Source organism: Balaenoptera ricei, chromosome 2 (genome assembly GCF_028023285.1).
Source record: "Balaenoptera ricei isolate mBalRic1 chromosome 2, mBalRic1.hap2, whole genome shotgun sequence".
NCBI lineage: Eukaryota > Metazoa > Chordata > Mammalia > Artiodactyla > Balaenopteridae > Balaenoptera > Balaenoptera ricei.
In genome coordinates this window covers 156,957,733-156,973,085 of record NC_082640.1, presented here as the reverse complement: position 1 = coordinate 156,973,085, position 15,353 = coordinate 156,957,733, and the positions used below count along the sequence as shown (strand labels likewise).

Genomic DNA, 15,353 nt, shown 5'->3' with positions numbered 1-15,353 from the left:
AATGGTAGCTATTGTTATTATTAAATGACATAATTTTAAAAAATTGTAACCAAAAAAATACATGTTTATTTTAGACGATCTCAACAATATAGATGAACATTAAAAAAAAAAAAACTTGTCACCCCGAATCCCAGTACCCAGAGATAACTACTGATAGCATTTAGGTATATATCCTTCAGGTGTTTTTCTATGTGATAGATAGCATATTCTTAACAAAAAGTAGTATGATCAAATTACGTATTTTGGTATACTAATACTTTATTATAATATAGTCACATGTATTATTAAATTGCCTACTACATCTCTTTTACATGTATTTTTAAAGTAACGCATGTACATTATCTAGTTTAACAAGCCAAATTATATCACAAGGCTCATAATAAAAAATAAAGACCTCCTGCTCTAGCTTTTCTTACTCCCTGAATCTCCCTCTTGGCTAGTGATCTTTTTGAGGGGCGGTACTGGTTTAATTTATATTTGAACACTCTGTACTTAGCACAATGCATATGGGCCCTCTATACATGTGGGCTTCTGGGGGGGAAGGATTTAAGTAAACACTTATTATAGAACATGACATTCTACTTAAAAAAAAAAACGCAGCTGAAACACGTTTCAAGTTGAATCATTTTATAGCAGCTTGGAGAGGCCGTCCAAATCTTTGGCTATATCTTATGGAGATTTTATTGCCTGGAATATTGCTTTTGGTTTAGATTTTCAATTATAATATGTCTACTTCTGTTTTGCTATAAAGAGATTTTGTAGTAGTGGAATTGAACTTTGTATTAGTTAGATTAGGTTAGCTATGAGAAACAGACACCCAAAGTAACGGTGGCTGAAATAAGAAGTTTTTCTGTTGTATGTAAAAGTTGGATGGGAGACAGTCCATGGTTGGCATGACATCTCTGTTCCACGAGCCCTACACTCCTTCCCATCCATAGCTCTGCCAACTTTTGGGCATGATCTTCTCCTCCTGGTCCAAGATGGTAGCTCCAGCTGTCACATTCATGTTCTGGGCAGCACAGTGTAGGAAGGGGTGAAAAGAAGGGCCAAAGGCCCTGAGCTGATGTCTTTCAAGACAGGTTACAGAAAGCAGCCACGTGATACTTTTCAGTCACTTGGCTGTACCTTGGAACAAGGAGCCTGGGAAATGTTAATGGTATCCGTGGCCAGGTGCCCATCTTGTAATGGAGGGTTCTTTTACTATGGGAGGAGGGGAGAGTAACCACTGCAGGGCGACTAGCAGTCTAGGTCGCAGATTTTAGGCTCTTTTCCTATCATTAATCCCTTGTTAGTCCTTTCATGATACGTTGCCAGGATTGCTAAAGTAGCAGTTCGTTTCTGCTGTGTTTTCACTTTGTTTTCTCTTTCTCACAAATGCTGCTGACTCTGTCCTTCTCTTTTAACCCTTCCTTGGAGATGCTCTCCCATCCACTCCTCTGGAGGCAGAGGCTTTGGGACACCTGCTTGGATGCGAGATGATGGGAGACAGGTGGATCCTTTCCTCAGGGACAGTTACCGGCTGTTTTTTGCAGAACGGTCTTCCAGTGGCAGCACTGTGGTCAGCAGTTCCCAGTGGCGGGCTGCAGACCCCTGGGGAGGGGGCTACTGCTAGGGGCCTTTGAATCTAAATGCATTGTAGAAAGTGTAAGTATTCCTATTTCTGTTTTTCAAAGGTGTGTAGGTGCTGTTGTGTTGATAAAATACAAATTCATTTAAAAGCACTTTTCATCAGGGTGTTTAATACAGCATGGTGGTCCTGGGCCCTCATTGTGATTTCATCCAGACCTGGGTTGTGTCCTGACCCTGCCTCTTGCACCTGTGGACCAGCCTCTCTGAATTTCACTCTCCACATCTGAAGTGGCTTCCCGAATTGTTGAGAGAATTAAATAAGATTATGCACGTAGGACTTCCCTGGTGGCGCAGTGGTTAAGAATCCGCCTGCCAGTACAGGGGACACGGGTTCAAGTCCTGGTCCGGGAAGATCCCACATGCCGCGGAGCAACTAGGCCTGTGCCCCACAACTACTGAACCCACGTGCCACAACTACTGAAGCCCGTACACCTGGAGCCCGTGCTCCGCAACAAAGAGAAGCCACCTCATTGAGAAGCCCGCGCACCGCAACGAAGAGTAGCCTCCGCTCGCCGCAACTAGAGAAAGCCTGCGCACAGCAACGAAGACCCAACACAGCCAATAAATAAATAAATTTATTAAAAAAAAAAAAGATTATGCATTTAAATAACTTAGCTCAGCTGCAGCACACATGAAGGCCCCCCTAAACATGAGCTCTGGTTATTGTTTTTTTCTTAATCAACACACACTAAAAGTACATCTACCATCATAATAACATTTTGTAAGCTGAACGGACATATTTTAAAAGATTAGGAATCATTGCCGTAGCTTCTTTGGTGAAGCCAGTGTAGTCAGCCCTCAAACGGGTATTTGGGGGCCACTCCTTAACTGACTTAATTAGAAACCTTTGCGGATGGTTTGTATTCATTCATTCAGGACAAGTATTTATTGAGCACCTATTATGCCTCTTCAGGTTACAGGCCCAGAAAGGGAGGTCATTACAGTTCAGCTTTGCCCTGGCTCTGGGTCATAGGACAAGGTCACTCATTGTACCAAGGGTTCTCTGGCTTTGCCGGGAGTGCGTCGCACACATCCATTAACTTTGGTTTCCTCTTCTTTACCAAGAGGGAGTGGAACCTAAATCCCCAGCCACCTGGTTCTCTCCACCTTTCCGTAGTTCTTCCGACAGGGATTTGTGGCTGCCTGTGCCCAGATGTTTGTCGGGAAGCACGGTTTTCTGTGCTGGCTCAGCGCCGCTCTGCTGACGGTGCTGAACGCGGCTGGGTCCTCGGCGGCTGCCGGCATGGCAGCACCACACCTCTGCTGAGGTGCAGAGTCAAGAAGTCTAGGCAGTGAATCATTTGCCTGGGCAAGCAAGTCTGTCTGGCCTCTCTTGGTCTTGCCTGGAGGGACAGTGGGCTGAGGGCCAGGGCACAGGAGAGGCTGGGGCTTGGATGTTAGCCGTGCTCTCACTGGACGCTAGTGGCCCATGAGTGAGGCTCTTCTATGTGGCTCTGGCTTATTCAGCACCACAGAGGGTCTGCTGTGTGCTTACTGCTGGCCTGTTGGTACCCTGGGCTGCTGGGTGGGGCTGGAGCCCAAGGTCGTCTTCTCACCTCCACTGCAGGCAATGGGCTGCAGGAAGCAAGCGTCTCCAGTGCTGACTCAGGCACCCTAAGGCCTGGCTGTGTCTGGTGAGTGGAGCTTTTCTCTGGGGTAGAATCATTTGGCCTAACTCCTCTTCACCCTTGAGTGTAGCTGTCCTTCAGCTCAGGTGGGTGGTGGAGCTTGGCTGACCCCAGGAGAGACCACCACAGCTTTCAGGGAATTATAGACTCTGAGAATGTCAGACATGGGGGCACAGGGGCCTGGTGAAGATCGCACAGTGCTGAAGCCAGAACCCAGGCGTTCTGGGTCTTCATCTGTTTCTTTTTCCTTTCTGCCTTGTTGAAGCTCAGAGATTGTTCTGGTTAAGGTGGGAGAGGATGCTGTGACGTACATCTGGTGGCTGAACTCTGAGCTTTGACAGGAGCAAGCGAGAGGACAGATTTCTCCAACTGGGAGAGATAGAAGAACCAAGCCAAGGAAAGCTGGAAGCCCCTGCAGGATACCTTTGGGTACAGACTACATCAGTTTCCTTCTCCCTACCCCAGCAAACAAACGAAACCAAAGGCAGGATCTGGGCTGGGATGGCAGGCTGAACACATACAAATACTACCTCTGCTTGTGGTCTCTCTTAAAACCCAGCTAGAACTACAGGAACTCACAAGGCCAACAGCAGAGCAGACAACAGCAGCGAAGTTTTAGAAGCTGGAAAACAGGTAGATGAGCCGTAACTAACTTAGGACGTTTGAGAAAGAGAATTTTAACCTGACAGTGAGGAAAGCAAAGAATGAATTTATATCACAGAATCCCTAAAAGTCTAGGAAGTGGCAGCACCAGGTACCTCCAGAACTGGAGTGAAGGGGGTGCTAAAAAAGGGTCAGGTAACAATGATGTGAAATGCATTCCTCCTCCACGCCGTGCAGCCACCTGACTGCCTTTCCTTTTGGAAGAGGAAAACGGTTTCTGGACTGGGGGACACAGGCACAGGGTATGGGTATGGGGACTTTATTTTAAAAATGGAGTGATGAGACAACTGTTTACATACTGAAGCCTGCAACCACCTCGGCCCTCCCCCCCATTTGATTCCCAGCACACTGGCAGCCAGACCTTTATTTTCCTGCAGTTGGAAGTGTGTTTGACCAGCTCAACAGAATGACCACAGGTGTTCTTGTCTAGGCTTCCCTGGCTCTCCCTACAGGGAAGCTCGAAGTTGACAGATGCCTCCTATGTGCTTAGAGGTTCTAGTTAGCTTTTGATCCCTCACTCCTTGCCCCCATCCCCTGCTCAAACTTATTTTTATGGAAAACACACACACAAGGAAGGAGAAACAGCATAATGAACCCCCGTGTACTCAGGCAGTTTCCATAATGACCAACTCATGGGTAATCTCGTCTCTTCGGTCACCCCACTCATTTCCACCCTTGATTATTTTGAAGGACATCTGCAACATTATATTTTTTGGGTAAATATTTCAGTATGTACCTTTGAAACATAAGGACTTCCTTTTTAAAGCATAAGCCCAATTTGGTTCTTGATCATGAGCAGACAGTCAAGGAGTACAGTAATGCACTCTGAGCAAAAGTGCATTAGAGACCAAAGCACAAATAGAAAAAGCAGCTGAGACACACTGCACTGGGAGAAACAAAGAAATAAAAAAAAGAGCCATTAGTAATATGCTCAGGTAAAAGAAAGGATGTGCCCGTATTACAAAAACAGGCATTACACAGCTACATGTGTTCTTGCCACTCAACTGAAAAAAAAATTCAGAGAACAAAAAAGAGGTCCATTAGAGATTACAATCATGATAGGGGAAATGAGAAGAAACCCAATAGAAGGGTTAGAAGACAAAGTGATGACATCTCAGAAAGAATATCAAAAAAAAAAAAAGATGAAAAATAGAGGAGAAAAGATAAGAAAACTGGAGGACCAGTAAAGAAAGACTAATACCTAAATAATAGAGGTTCTAGAGAGAGAGAAAACAGAGAAATATAGGGGAGGAAAGTAACAGTAAGATACTTCAAGAAAATTCCCTGTAACTGAAGAGCATGAATGTTCAGATTTGAAAGTACTCACAAAGTCCCCACCCAAGGCACATTCCTATTCCTTTGATATTTCAGAACACTGGGGATTAAGAAGAGACTAAAAATTTCCCAAAAGAAAAAGACATGTCACATACAGAGCATCAGAAAGCAAAATGGCTCGGGGCTCCTTAACTGCAATGTTGGAAGCAAGAAATTGATGCATGATGCCTTCAAAATGATGAAGGAAAATCTCCAATCATTTTTATGCCAAGTATGGGGGTGGAATGTAGACATTTTCTAACAAAAAAAATGTACCTTCCATGCGTTCTTTCTAAAGAGCTGTTGGAGAATGCATATCACCAAAGTAAGAGAAGAAAGCAGCAGAAAGAGAAAGTGGGGTACAGGACGTAGGAGATAGATGAAGGGAAACCCCCGAGGACTGTGAAAGGAGACCCCAGGAGAGCAGCTGTGCATCGGACATAGAGGGGGGCAGTTTAGATCCGGTAGTGTGACTCAGGACTCTCATCACCGACTCACCTATTGCCGGTGTTCCATCAATTTAACCTGAGGAATGACTACCTGGGGAGGCTGGTCAGGATTCTTCTCTGTATTTGGCTGTCTTGCTCATGTGCTGATGAAGCTCTTTGTCCTGTTGACTGGATAGACAGAAGTGTTTTCTTTGCCCAACCCCAAGAACCCGAGTGAATTTAGAAACAGAAAATACAGGGAGCCCACTCCCCAACCAAATTTCTGATGGATGTCCAGTATCTGCATCTCTCTCCACAGTTCCCTGCTGCCAAATGTCCCCACTGTGGTCATCTGTGCAGTTTTTCTAGCACTCATATATGATCTTGCTTACTGACTTTCCCAGAAAGGGCTCTAGTCAGCTCTCTGGGACCATGGCCAGACGCTGTGCTTAGCTTATTTCCTTGAGAGCCTTCATCTAGCAAAGGCAGTATTATTACTGTATTGTGGGTAGCATTGTGTCCCCCTGAAAAAGACATGATGAAGTTCTAACCTGTGAATGTGACCTTATTTGGAAATAGGATCTTTGTAATCAAGTGAAGATAAGGTCCTACTGGATAAGGACTGGACCTCGTCCAATGCCTGATGTCTTTATGAGAAGAGGGAAATTTGGATACAGACACATAGTGATGGAAATGCCATGTGAAGAACAGAGACAGACACAGAGGGCAGATGGCCAGTGAAGAGATTGGAGTTATGCTGCCCTAAGCTGGGGAACACCAAGAATTGCTGGCAGCCAACAGGAGCTGGAAGAGGCAAGGGAGGATTCTCCCTGCAGCCTTTGGAGGTAGCATGGCCATGGCCGACACCTTGATTTTAGACTAGAATTCTTGCCTTCAGATCTGAGAGACAGTAGATTTTGGTTGTTTTAAGCCACCACATTTGTGTTAATTTGTTAGGCAGCCCTAGGAAACTAGTATACACAGCTACATCTGTGCTTGTCACTCACTTTTACAAAACTAAGCAATATCTTAGTTTATGGATGTATACATAGGTGGTAATATGACAAAGTGAGGTAAAGGGATAAATAGAAGTCAAGATTGTGAGACGTCTGGGGAGAGGGGAGGGATGTGAGGGAGAGGAACATGTGGAGCTTCTAAGGGACTGGATGGAGTCATATGGGTTTTCATCTTATTTTCTTTAAATCATGTGTTTTTTATACACTCTTTTATGTGTATATACCTTTGACAGTAAACTTAAAAAAAAAAAAAGACTAAACCAAGCAAGACACAGCCCTCAAAACAGAGTTAGACCTATTGCTTAATCAGGGAGAGATGATGTTGAATCATTTGGGCCAAATGAAGGCCTGGGGATGTGGGAACCTTGGTGCCAAGGTGAGCATTTAGCAAATCAGAGCCCTTTGTGCTAATGGAGATGAATAATTAATAAGAAATCTCAAAATGATAAATCATCAACCAAAGCTAAATTTACCATTAGGACATATGGGAGTCTCCTCAGTTATGCCAAGTTTTGAGAGCCTGGCCTCCAGCTAAATGATATTAGGTCAGACTCACAAAGCCCTTTGTGGCCGCCCCTGCCTGACTCATTTCTCCCTCTGTTGTCCTAGCAGGGGGTGGCCTTGAGGTTCTTGTAGGTGGTCTGTGTTAGATAACATCGAATTCCATAGAGAGTCATTCACCCTCTCTATATTTATGGAGGATCAAGATTCGTTTTGGTGCTGGTTTGCCTTTATTCCTCTCTAACCCTTGTAATCTTTTCTTTCTAACAGAGGCAGCTGGCCTTAGGCTCAGAACTTTGAGTAGTAGCAGGATCTACTGAAACTTAATAACATTTATTTTGGTTCTGGTTTTATTTATTTGTACAGGTTACCTGACATTAGGAGGATATTTGTTTTTTCCACTTAGAATAATGATATAAAATTTCTTCTTTTCATAATTTTTTAAAAGTCAATTTAAAGAAAAATACTAAGTAAATGGTATATAGGTGGTGGCCTGATCTGGAAATAGTGTCCTTGTGTTACTGAGGTTTGGAAAACTGTGATTATCTTACTGGTTCTAGTAAAAAAGTGGGCCCTTGATTGAAGCACGTGTTATCTTAACGTGATACTCAGTTCTGTCGGGTATCTTTCCATACAGCATGTAGGGGGCCCTTAAGGACAAAAATCTCTAGCTTATCTCTCCTTGTGTCCCCCCACCCCGCCTGACACCAGCAGGATGTGTAGTCACTAGTAACCCTGGCCGAGGTATCCCTCTTTCTCCAGTCTCCTTGTCTTGCCTGGTACCCACCCAGCTCCCCTTAGTGCCTCAGGGTTGGATAACGTTGGAGGGATGCCCCCCTCCACCCAGTCCCGGCAACAATAGAATGAGGAAGTGGATAGTCTGAGAAGATGCGCAGTGACTACTTCAGTGAAATGAGTAACCGGTGAAGGATCATTTCTTTCAGAGAGCCTGGTCCTCTGCTTGGTTCCTGGAGGGGGATGGTATGAGTTCCAGAAGAAAGAGAATGGGGTTTCTGCCCTCTAGGAGTCGTATTCCATCACATTCTAGAGGAAACGATGAGACACGCACATGCAGCAGTTGGGAATAATTAAAAGAAGCAGATAGTGTTAAATTGTATGGTACTGGTTTGGGGTGCTGAAGGAGTACTTCACGAACAAGGAGAGCAGTGAAGACTAGTTGATTAATGACAGTGTTAGGGACCAGGTGGAAATTGAGCCAAGCCTTAAAGACTCAGGATTCCTTTCTGTCCTCTGGATGGCACAGCATGTGAAGAGAGATCTGGCTTTGGAATCCATCTCCAACCCTCACTAACTGTGGGCGACTGACTTAACCTTTCTGTGTCTGTTTCAGCATGAGTAAAATAGGGGAAATAATTATGCCTACTTCATAGGGTTGGTTTAAGGATTAACTGAGGTGATGGTTGTCAAGCTCTTTACATACATCATGAAAAGAGCATCAAGCCACTACAGGCATATTCCTTGGACATAATGCAGGCTCGCTTCTAGACCACCATAATGAAGTGAGTATTGCAATAAAGCAAGTCACATGAATTTTTTGGTTTCCCAGTGCATATAAAAGTTATGTTTACACTATGCTGTAGTCTACTGAGTGTAGTCTATTATGTCCACAAAAAACTGTACATACCTTAATTAACAATACTTTATTGCTAAAAAAATGTTAACCAGCATCTGAGCCTTCAGTGAGTCATATTTTTTTGCTGGTGGAGGGTCTTGCCTCAGTGTTGAGGGCTGCTGGCTGATCAGGGTGGCCATTTCTTAAAATAAGACAGTGAAGTCTACTGCACTGATTGACTCTTATTTCTCATCTATAGACAAATGATTTCTCTATAGCATACAGTGCTTTTTGATAGCCTTTTACCCACAGTAGAACTTCTTTTGATATTGGAGTCAGTCCTCTCAAACCCTGCATCTGCTTTATCAACTAAGTTTTATGTAATATTCTACCTTTGTCATTTCAATGATCTTCACCAGGAGTAGATTCCGTCTCGAGAAATCACTTTCTTTGCTCATCCATTAAGAAGCAACTCCTCATTTGTTAAAGTTTTATCATGAGATTGCAGCAATTCAGTCCCATCTTCAGGCTCCACTTCTAATTCTAGTTGCTGTTTCCATCACATCTGCAGTTACTTCTTCCATTCGAGTCTTGAACCCCTCAAAGTCATCCATGAGGGCTGGAACCAACTTCTTCCAAATTCCTGTTAACGTTGATATTTTGAACATCATGAATGTTCTTAATGGCATCTAGAATGTTGAATCCTTTCCAGAAGGTTTTTAGTTGACTTTGCTCAGATCCATCAGAGAAATCACTATGGCAGCTATAGCCTTAAGAAATGTATTTCTTTTTTTTTTTAAATAAATTTATTTATTTATTTATTTATTTTTGGCTGTGTTGGGTCTTCGTTTCTGTGCAAGGGCTTTCCCCAGCTGCAGCGAGCGGGGGCCACTCTTCATCGCGGTGTGCGGGCCTCTCACTGTCGCGGCCTCTCTTGTTGCGGAACACAGGCTCCAAACGCGCAGGCTCAGTAGTTGTGGCTCACGGGCCCAGTTGCTCCGCGGCATGTGGGATCTTCCCAGACCAGGGCTCGAACCCGTGTCCCCTGCATTGGCAGGCAGATTCTCAACCACTGCGCCACCAGGGAAGCCCCAGATATGTATTTCTTAAATAGTTTTAAGACTTGAAAGGCCAAGTTGCACCTTGATCCACGGGGTGCAGAATGGATGTTGTGTTAGCAGGCATGAAAACAACAAGAACCTCATTGTACATCTCCATCAGAGCTCTTGGGTGGCCACATGTATTGTCAGTGAGCAGTAATATTTTGAAAGGAGTCTTTTTCTGAGCAGTAGGTCTCAACAGTGAGCTTAAAGTAATCAGTAAACCATGTTGTAAACAGATGTGCTGTCATCCAGGCTTTGTTGTTCCAGTTAGAGAACACAGGCAGAGTAAATTTAGCATAATTTTTAAGGGCCCTAGGATTTTTGGAATGGTAAATGAGCATTGGCTTCAGCTTAAAGTCACCAGCTGCATGAGCCCCTAATAAGAGAATCAGCCTGTCCTTTGAAGCTTTGAAGTCAGGTATTGACTTCTCCTCTCTAGCTATGAAAGTCCTAGGTAGCATCTTCTTCCCATAGAATGCTGTCTCATCTACATTGAAAATCTGTTGTTTAGTGGAGCCACCTTCATTAGTGATCTTAGCTAGATCTCTGGATAACTTGCTGCAGCTTCTACAGCAGCGCTTGCTGCTTCACCTTGCACTTTTATGTGATGGAGATGGCTTCTTTCCTTAAACCTCTTGAATCAACCTCTGCTAGCTCCAGACTTTTCTTCTGCAGCTTCCTAACCTCTCTCAGCCTTCATAGATTTGAAGAGAGTCAGGGTCTTGCTCTGGTTTAGGCTTTGGCTTAAGGGAATGTTGTGGCTGGTTTGATATTCTATCCAGAGCACTAAAACTTTCTCCATATTGGCACTAAGGCTGTTCTGCTTTCTTATCATTTGTGTGTTCACTGGAGCAGCACTTTTAATTTCCTTCAAGAGCTTTCCCTTTATATTCAGAACTTGACTCACTGATACAAGAGGCCTAGCTATTGGCCTTTTTTGGCTTTTGACATGCCTTGCTTGCTAAGCTTAATCATTTCTAGTTTTTGATTTAAAGTGAGAGAGTTTCACCTGAACACTTAGAAACCATAGTAGGGTTATTACATGGCCTAATTTCAATATTGTTGTGTCTCAGGGAATAAGGAGGCCCGAGGAGAGGAAGAGAGATGGGGGAACCGCCAGTTGGTGGAGCAGTTAGAACACACACAGCATTTACTGATTAAGTTTGCCATCTTATGTGGGCATGGTTTGTGGTTCCCCAAAACAATTACAAGAGTAAGATCAAAGATCACGGATCACCATAACAAACGTAATAATAATGAAAAAGTTTGAAATATTGTGAGAATTACCACATGTGACACAGAGACAGGAAGTGAGCAAATGCTGTTGGAAAAATGGCACCAATAGACTTGCTCAGTGCAAGGTTCTCACAAACCTTCAATTTGTAAAAAATGCAATATCTGTGAAACACCATAAAACGAGGTATGCCTGTACATAGTAAATGAGCAATAATGGGTAGCTATCATTATTATTTAATCAACCATTCCATTTATTTATACAGTAAAAATTTATTACATGATTATTATGTGTCAGGGCCTACCAGGCTTCCTACCAAGGTTCTCAATACCTTGAACTTGGAGTCCCATGGTTTCCACTTATGTATGAGACACTTAATCGTAAGAGTAGTAATGATGGCTGTAATGTCCTGAGTTCCTAATTATGTGTCAGGCATTCTGCTAGGTGCTTTATTACTGTATTGCCTTTAATCTTTATCCCCATTTTATAGAAGCAGGAATAGAGATGGAGAGTCTATGAAACTTACCCAGGGTTACAGAGAAAATGTCAGGCCTGGGATTTAAATTGTCTGCTCTTTTTTTTTTTTTCTTTTTTCTGTTCTGCACTGACTCTTGTTACTGTCACCCTAAATCCATTATGTCCCAGACTGAACTTGGTTTCCTCAAATGGGCTTTGTCTTTCAACTTCTCAGTCAAGGGCACTACCATTCTACTTGTCATTCATGTCTGAAAGGCAGGAGATGTCTCCCTTCTCCATCAAGCCCCTATATCTGGTTAATCACTAAGATTTTAGTTCAAATGCATCTTTTTCTCCCTCTTTGTCTTATCCTGGCTGGGTCCCTCTTGACTTGGATTTGTTAGTTTTCAGCATTTGTTCCACTGCCCCCCCATGAAAGGGGAGGTTTACACAATACACTTTCATGGACTTCACCAGATTTTGATAAAACACCCTTAAGTTTTCCAAGAAGTAAAGCACAATAGTTTGTTACCACTGCAGCTGTTTGTCAGCGGTAGAAGCTTAGAATGGGCTCACAGCAGTGGTACAGATAAGTAAGCTGCTGTGAATATAACCTTTCTCTCCTACCTAGGAAAACATGTCTGGAAAGAACTATGCTCCACTCTGTTTTAAAAAGTAAAGCTTTCCCCTTTCACAAACAGTACTGGGAAAAGTGGATAGCCACATGCAAAAGGATGGCGTTGGAGCCCTATCTCATATGATATACAAAAATTAACGAAGAACGGATCAACAACCTAAATATGAGAGCTGAAACCGTAACACTCTTAGAAGAAAACATAGGGGCAAATCTTCATGAACTTGAATTTGACAGCTCTTTGGTATTACATCAAAAGTACCGTATGAGCAACAAAAGGAAAAATAGATAAAGTGGACTTCATCTAAATTAAAAACTTTTGTACATCAAAGGACATTATCAAGTAAGTAAAAAGACAGCCTACAGAGAGGGAAAAATATTTGCAAATCACATATTTGATAAGGGTCTAGTATCCAGCGTATATAAAGAACTCATAAAGAACTCATAACTCAACAACAAAACAACAGACATTTCTTCAAAGAAGACATACAAATGGCCAAAAAGCACATGAAAAGATGCTCAACGCCGTTAGTCATTAGGGAAATGCAAATCAAAACCACAGTGAGATACCACTTCACATCCACTAGAATGGCTATAATAAGAAGAAAAAGAAAAAGGAAAATGACAAGTATGGTGAGGATGTGGAGAAATTGGAACCTTCATACATTGCTAATGGGAATGTAAAATGGTTCAGCTGCTGTGGAAAATAGTTTGGTGATTCCTCAAAAAGTTCAACATAGAATTACCATATAACCTAGTAATTCCACTCCTAAAGAATTGAAAACAGGTACTCAAACAAGTATACATGTACACATGTTCATAGCAGATTCACAGTAATCAACAGATGGAAACAACCCAAATGTCTGTCAATGGACAGAAGGAGAAACAAATAGTGGTATATACATATGATTGAATATTATGTAGTCAGAAAAAGGAGTAAAGTGCTGATATGAGCAACAATGTGGATGAACCTTGGAAACATGATGCTAAGTGAAATAACCAGATGTGTCACATATTGTATGATTCCATTTATATGAAATATGCAGAATAGGTAAATCGATAGAGATAGAAAGCAGGTTGGTGGTTGCCAGAGGCTGGGAAGAGGGGAGAATGGGGAATAATGCTTAATGGGTATGGAATTTCCTTTTTGGGGGTGATGAAAATGTTTTGGCACTAGGTAGAGAGGATGGTTGTACAACGTTGTGAATGTACTAAATGCTACTGGATTGTTCACTTTAAAATGGTTAATTTCATGTTATGTGAATTTCATCTCAATTTTTAAAATCTCCAAAAAAAAAAAAAAAGTAAAGCTTTCACAAACTTTGTTGCTTTAATTGTTAATAGTAATGCATACTTGGTAGATATCAGTATTTCAGGACACTGTTCTTGAGAATCATTGGCTGTAACCATCTGCCAGAATTACTAGCTGCCAGGATTATAGCCGCTCTCCTTTGCTGGGGGCAGGACCCCTAGGCCAGGGCTTTCTAACTCAGATGCCTTCAGGGACATTTATCCTGTTGTGATAAATGTTTGAGGTCAGCTGGATGTAAGGCATCAGGGAGTCATGGAGATTAGGTGGAACTGGGCTGGACGTGCACTGTCTAAATGCATTCCAGTTTAGACAAACTGCCCCTGGGCTGGTTCTTGTCTTCATCTTTCGGCCATCCCTCTTAAGTCATCTGACAGACTGATGTATTTTAAAAATCATCTTCAGTATGCCATCCCATTTCTAAAAACCAGTTTCCTGTCGCAGAATCTAAACCTCTCTGCCTTCCCTTTCCCGCAGAGGCTCTGAGAAAGCTCAGCTGGACCCATACAGCATCGTGAAACTGTTACCCTCCTCCTACCTCACCCTGTCCCAGCCACCTAGAGGCCTCGGGTGACAGGACTGAACCCCATTAGATCTGTAAGGGGAAGGGCTCTCTCTGAATCCTCGGTTTAAGGGTGACCCCGGGAAATGCTCAGCAGCTGGTTGCCGCCACTGCAGAGGGCATGGTGGGTTTCTGTGGTGCCACTTCCCCAGCAGTCTGAGTGCATGTCAGTCTGTTATCTGTCTACCCGCAGAGAAGGGGAGAGAGGCACAGAAGAATCTGGAAAGATTTTTGTGATTAGATGAGATGTAGGAAGTTGTTTTTTGTTTGTTTGTTTTAATCTGCCCAAGCTCTTAGAGGCTTGGACCCATCAGGATGCTGGAAGCTTGGAGTGGGTGGGGTGTGTCAGGGGAGGAGGGGAGAGGGTGTGGAGGAAGGAGACTTAGTCCATTAGATCTAGGGAGTGGCTGGCACTGACTTCTTTTATGCTTCCAGCCCTATAGCTGCTTGTAATCCCTCTTTACTGCTGATTTTCTGGGAAGCACTGTAGGACGTAGAGATCTTTGGCCCACGTCCTTTCATTATGTAACACTTCAGTGGACGTGTGCCGGGGCGGGGTTTGGGGGGGTTAGGAAGAGAAAAGTACCGTCGTGTGACTTGAGGGACGCCCTGCGGCTCTTGCCCTGAAACCCGCCCCCCTTACCCCACTCTCCCCATTTAGACTTGAACGGCAGAGAGAATTTTCCTTCCTTCCCTGAAATCCCGTGTACAGAGCTCTGAACTCCCGGTGGCTCAGCGTCTGGCCCACAGAGGTGGTGCTGACCCAGGGTCCTGGGAACCATCCCACCTGTGGAAATGGAGGCTCGGCTTCCTCATATCCCAGGAGCTCACTAGCTGCCGACTCAGGCAGAGTTCCTGGCCTTTGCTTACAGCACTTTAGTCAGTGAGCGTTTTTGCTCTTTTGGGGGAGATTGGCTCCCACAAGGGCATGCTTCTCGCTGGAGCCGTCATGTGGGTGAGCATCAGAGTGTGTGCCCTCTGACCTCCAACCTGTCAGCCACTCCCCAGTGGGTGCTGGTGAGTTCCTGGATTAAGGGAGTATCTCTGCCCAAAAGACATGCTTTTTTTTTCTTTAATTTTTATTTTATATTGGAGTATAGTTGATTAACAATGTTGTACACCTGAAACTGAGACATGCTTTCTTAAGACTTTAAATAAAGTAACGTGGAGAGGTTCATGGAAACTGTTGAGACACTGTCGGAAACCTTAAAAGCCCAGCAGGCACCTCCACTCCTGGTGCTGTGAGAGTGCTTAAAGCCCAGCGGTGGCCTGGAAGTCAGGAAGGCCGGGTAGCCGCTCCTCA

General features: G+C 43.6%; 1 protein-coding gene across 2 annotated transcripts in view; it reads left to right on the top strand.

The window, feature by feature from the left end:
- Positions 1-15,353, top strand: part of MAP3K9 (mitogen-activated protein kinase kinase kinase 9) — a 79,835-nt gene that overhangs the window by 30,904 nt on the left and 33,578 nt on the right. The window lies entirely within an intron of this gene.